Below are 6,000 nucleotides of genomic sequence, written 5' to 3' on the forward strand. Positions count from 1 at the left end.
GATATCTGTTGCTTTTTGCAAAGTTTCGCAGCCATCGCGTTGAAATCGAAAAAGTTATGACGGAAAATTTCTCACAGCTAAATGCTCTTGTACTGATTACGGAGCCACCTTAACATTATTAGAGTGTACCAGACAGATTTCGGATATAAATAGTCACTGCTGTTTAAGTTAAACAAACTTATTAGATAATTGGCAGCAATCACTTTGTTAAGGGTTACAAAACCAAACCAGTATAAAATAATCAAAACACGTTTACTAAACAGTCATCAAGTTGCGTGTCGAGACGTCATAAACCATCGAGGTCTGGATAGCCTGCTTATGTCATTAATTACCTTCCGATTATTATATTATTTGAGAAACGCCGGTGGAGAAGGATTGAAAAACGAATTTTCTCTACGACAATCGTTTTTCTTGAGATACAAACTTTTAAAATTATATTATACAAAGCACTTAGTAACTAGTTAACAATTCTCTTTATTTACTTCCTTGTTGCATGACCATTCTCCACGTGGTTTTATTCAGTCGCCTTACGTCAGTCAACCCGCCAAGCGTCAGTCTCTTGTGGTCCCTTATCCTCACTGCGTTTACACGTGCGTATAAGCACGTCATTAATGGTACTAGAGTTATCTCGTCAACAGTTCTTTAGGCATCTACACCAACTCGCAAGCTAGCTAGGTTTTCCTTCGACATTTGTTTTTACCGGTTAGTACGTTTGAACTTTCGTAAGGATAAAAATCCCAAAGCCTCCCAACGTCACTCTTCATGTAAGCGCCTTAGATGATGTTTGACCTTGTTTTTCTTTTTAATGTCTTCTTCGATACATAGTAGTCAAGCCGTGAGTTACCCTTTAATACTGTACAGTATTGTTAAATTTTTCGTTTAGAGTGTTTAAGTCATTTGTTAAGAGCCAACTTACTTGTAAAATCATATAGCATTGTTTGTCATTCCTTCAGCAACGTATACTAAAACTTATTTTGACTAAGACATGGTTGCTTTAAAATGCACTGACTTTATGATCAGATAGCTATTACTGTAAGTACTCAGCGTATAATTTAAAACACTTCTGGGCACGGGTGGCGCGGAAAAATCTAACGTCGATTGAAGAATCGAACGAATGATGATGGACACCCTCTCTATGAGTCTCCACTGTGAGCCCTGAGTTCGTGCAGTCTTAGGTTTTAGTTTGATTCTTGTTCGCGACATAGTCAATCTCTCTTTTATTCACTGAAGATCTACCATCGTACCGTCCTTTATTCATCAAAATGCGAAGCATATATAGCGCTATGAAGTTCTAGGACTTCTTGAAAGCACGTCCTCTAATCGATAAACTCTCCGCGTCGGTGGAGCAGCGGTTCCTTAAAATAGAGATGGCATCATCTTAAACTCTTTAAGCTGCTTTAGGGAGCGTATTGGTGATTACAGCGTCTATAGGAAGTAATTTTTCGCATCAACAGTTGGAAAAAACGTGATGTAGTGCAGGAGGCATCAAAGATTTCAGATCACAGGCATTTCCAGCCGATCTTTTGTTACATTAAAATGTCTTTCAGTTTTTTAACGTACGAGACCAAAATACAAATATTTTGTTTTCATTTTGGACAGAGACACGTTTCATTTAAGCCAAACTATCTAATTCCCCATAAGGATCAACATCTCCTTTTACCCTTGATCCAATAAAAAGTTAGTTAAAAATTTCCACTTCTGTCTCGGATAGTTTTATCTACGGGCAGGAGCTGCCTATTGAAAGCTAATAAAAAAATCATTTCCATCACTTTGTACACTTCTTGCAATATTTTGATAGTGTCATATCTGGAGCTATAAGATTTCAACTCTCACAGTTTATTAACCTTACACAAAATTTCATGATAGTGGTTTTGCGTGCTCTTGTTCTTTAAGTTCAGTTGTTGTTTCTATTTATTTAAACGGCTCCTTACTTCATGTTAGTTTTTTTCCCTTTCTTATAGTGTGAGAACTTGCGCCCAGTTCTGCCCTATATATATTTATATACCAAATCTGACAATTTTTTTTTCGTATCATATTTAGCAGATCGACGTCCGTGAGTCATAGTGTATTCAATTTTTTACTCTTTTTAGCTGGGAAATAGTCAGTAAAGAAACGATAAATGGTACTGATACAAATTCGTTACACTTGTAACATACCTAGAACAGGTGCGAAAGGAATGCCTCACTAACAGAGTCAAATTACCGACAGGATGTGAGAAATTGCTATGAATAACACAGAATAAAGGAACATTCCCAACAATGTCCTTTCACCTGTTACTTTTTCTTTTTTCTTTTTTTTGCCGTATGCTGGCCGAGGTCGACCTCATTTTTTGAGTTTCTTTGTTTACAGCAGAGTTAGTAAGAAAAAAGGAAGGATTGAACGGCTATTTCAGACGGGAGTAATCTCGGTTAACTACCGAGAGCACGTGTTTAAAATCTGCATTCAGCTGTGCATTTAATTATAAAATACGTTAAGAACGTGGTTGTAAAAGAGAATCAACAACAATAAGATAAAACACTTCCTAAAAGCTTAACATCGGCAATAACTTCAGTGTTTACTTTGTCAAGAAAAAAAAGCGCAGTTATCCTTTTATTTGTATTTTTTAATAATTTTAGGAAATTTGAATTCGCAAAATGGTTTTCAAAACAAGAATGACGTGAAAACAGCAACGGAAGTTATTTGCTGTAACAGTGTAGAAGGCTGTTGCCGTCAAAAGTAGAGGGTAGAGAGGGGAGATTTGAGGGCCTTTTAAACTTTAATTAGGTTTCAAAGTTAGAAAGTGCAAAGTCAAGGAATTTTCCCTGCGAGCTAGCCCAGCCAAATTCAAATCAGTACTCTGACTGATAATTATAATGCTAATCGCAGTGCAAGGGAGAACTAGTGATTGACAAGATTAAGACACTTATCAAATGGTGCGATTCTGGTATGGCAGGCTCCTGGGTATGGCTTTTTTAGCCCGCGATCAAGCTCTCTGTGGGGCTCTGTGGGCGTGGGAGGGGAAAGAGTTTTCTCTCGCCCCCGCTCGCTCCCTCACAGAGCTTCCTTGCAGGCTAAACTTCTTTAAGATGACCGGCCAGATGGGAGGCAGCAATTGGGTTACAGTTGTTACAAGGGACGTAGTTCCTCAGTTGTACTTTAAAAACGAGCAGGGAACTGGAGCCGTTTTTTCCCTTTCCCCAGTAACATGCCCAGAAGTCTTTGCGAAAGTTAATTCGGCCCAGTTCCCTTCTCGTTTCTAAAGTTGCGAATTGGGGATCCACTCAGTAGGCCGACTCGGGCGCGGTTGAGCGGTACATTTGTTGAATATTTACGAGGTAAGCGAAGAGAGTCTTTGATTGACTACTTTGAGTCTCGACCACGATTAAAGTTTAAAAAAACGACTACTTGAGCAAGCCAGCGGAATTGAAACACCTATCCAAATTCGCCACTTTATATTAGTTATAGAGACGAGAAGGGCAGTGGGCTGAAGTAACTTTCGCAAAGACTTTTGAGATCGTTATTGGACACATGCAGGTCAGCTATTGGCCAATCTTTTTCTCTGCCCCCAGTAAACGTCCCAAAAGACTTTGCAAAAGTTAACTCGAACCAGCTTCTTTCTAGTTTCTAAAGTGACGAATTAACCATACGCGTGCGCATTTAACCATTGGTGTAGTGCGTTGTACAGGTTTTGGAACAGAGAAAACATTTTACTTCTAGGCATAGCCATTAGAAATCATCAAAGATATGTATAAAATACTCTCTTTAATACCAGTCTCAAGCGTAAAGGAGTTCAAAAATTAATATAACGAAGTATAAATAATTCAATAGACCTATTCGGCTAACGCAATGTTGTACCCAATTCAGATCTCTCGGGGTTAAGATTCTTTGTGCACTGTATTTGCATTAGAAGGTGGCATTCACATTTTAAAAATGATATGGAAATTCCTGAAACAAAACGTTTTATTCCCAAAGGGTTTGAATTGGGTACAACATTGAGTTAGCCGAATTGGTCTATCACCTTTTTACACATTAAATAGACTTAAATAGAATCTTAAAGGTACATTGTTAGTTTGATTGCAATCACGTTGTATGGCATTTACAGCCAGAGGTATAAGCGTATGTGTTACCAGCCGAATCCTGGTCTACTGTTTTGATCTTCTCACATAAAAATTTTCCATTGACAGGCTGGCATCCAAGATTTGTAGTGGTAAAGCACTCATGTACTTTCACAGCAAGGCCTATCGCAACCATTTCTAGCTTAACTGCTTTAACGCAAGGGTTGGAGGTAGTGTTGTGGTTTCGTCGAAATCTAAGACTCCTTTCTTCGGTTATTTTGTTAGCGTTTAGGAATTTCTGTCTGCTAAACAACTTCATCTCTTTCCCAAGAGTTTGCGAAGTAGCTTGATCGTCGTTATCTTGACCCATCCAATCTTCACGCGACTTAGGGCGAGCATAAACAGAGTAATGGAAAAAAACGATAATGACTGTCAATAAAAAGCTGAATTCCTGTAAATGAAAACAAAGTGCGTTAAAATTGAATAAAATGCACATTGTTTCTAGAATTATGTAACAGCTTTCACCGGATGGTTTTCTCTTTCCCCTTGGGACGAGGGTGAGGCTGCAGCGAATGAAATAAAGTTTCTAAATCGAAAATCAGCCTCATGCTTGAAAAAATATATAATTATAAATGAAACGACAAAAGTACGTTTTATGGCTTTCCTTAAAGGACACGACATTTGAAATGTTGTCTTCATTTTGGACTCGGCCTGTATTTATGCCATCCGACTCTAGGCTTTTAAAGATTTAGTCTGCTCGGCAGCCGTTCTTAGTGTCGTCACGCAACGCTCCTCCAGGAGCGTTGCATGACGACACTAAAAACGGCTGAGTAGCAAACTATGATAGATTAAGCTAGCATATTTTTTGGCATAATTCGTCATTACGAGGATAATTTCCACCTGTCAGAAAAAGCAATCCTAGCATAATTTCCCCTTTTGGTCATTTTTGCAGCACAAAATTGTCATTTATTGATCGTGCAACCAATTTTTTTGGCAAATTTTATTTTTTGTCTGCTTTTGGGAACCGTGTCCCACTGTAAGTGACCCAGGACTCTCTCCACAGGATTCAACGCATGTGCTTAACAAGCTCGGTTACCCAAGATGGCGTCCGCGTGCTGGTTGTATACGTATATTTTTTGGAGTTTTTAAAGTTGTCCCTAGATGTAAATAGGGCAAATGTGTTTGCCATTTACTTGTTTTTTGCATAGTTATTGAGGATTTCTTACCAAATTTAACGAAAAAAGTAGAACCATAATTTCTGCATTTTTTGCTAAAATGAGTAGCACTACTAGTAGCATATTACGCAATCTATCAAAGCCTATCGGACTCGGAATAATTGCAACTATCCTATTACCCGTATTCCAACAGAAAATGGTTTTTAAAATTTCCAGTTGAGTCAAATTTTTTGAAAGGGAAGGAGTTGCTAAACACTACAAAATAGCATTCCTCTTTAAACTTATTGCCTTTAAAATGGTCACATGTGGAGGACAATGAACCTAATAATTTTTAACCATAACCCACCTTCATTATATTGATTGGCGTTTTCTAGCTCTTTAACTATAGCTGTATCTTCTACGTATTTTAACTGTTTTTAAACGCCAAAATTTTTTCCTTTCATTCAGTATGAGAACGTATGGCTAGACGAACCTTATATATACTAAATTTCACTCGATTTTGTCTGTCGCCTGTCTTATATTTAGAAGACGTCCGTCATAGTTTATTTTATTCAGTCTGTACTTTTAAGACGGAAAATAGACATGGAGGAAATGATAAAACGCACTGCTATAAGTTTGTTACATGCATACGTAACAACCTGGTAGCAGATGGTACGAAAGGGGCCACTTTAAAAACAGAATTAAATTTCCGAAATCAGAAATCCATATTAATAACAAAGAAAAAATCACAAAAAATAAAAAATAAAGTCTTCTGCCTTCTCATTTTTTTCTTTGGAAAATTTTTAAAAGAT

The sequence above is a fragment of the Porites lutea genome, chromosome 6, assembly GCF_958299795.1.
Source record: "Porites lutea chromosome 6, jaPorLute2.1, whole genome shotgun sequence".
NCBI lineage: Eukaryota > Metazoa > Cnidaria > Anthozoa > Scleractinia > Poritidae > Porites > Porites lutea.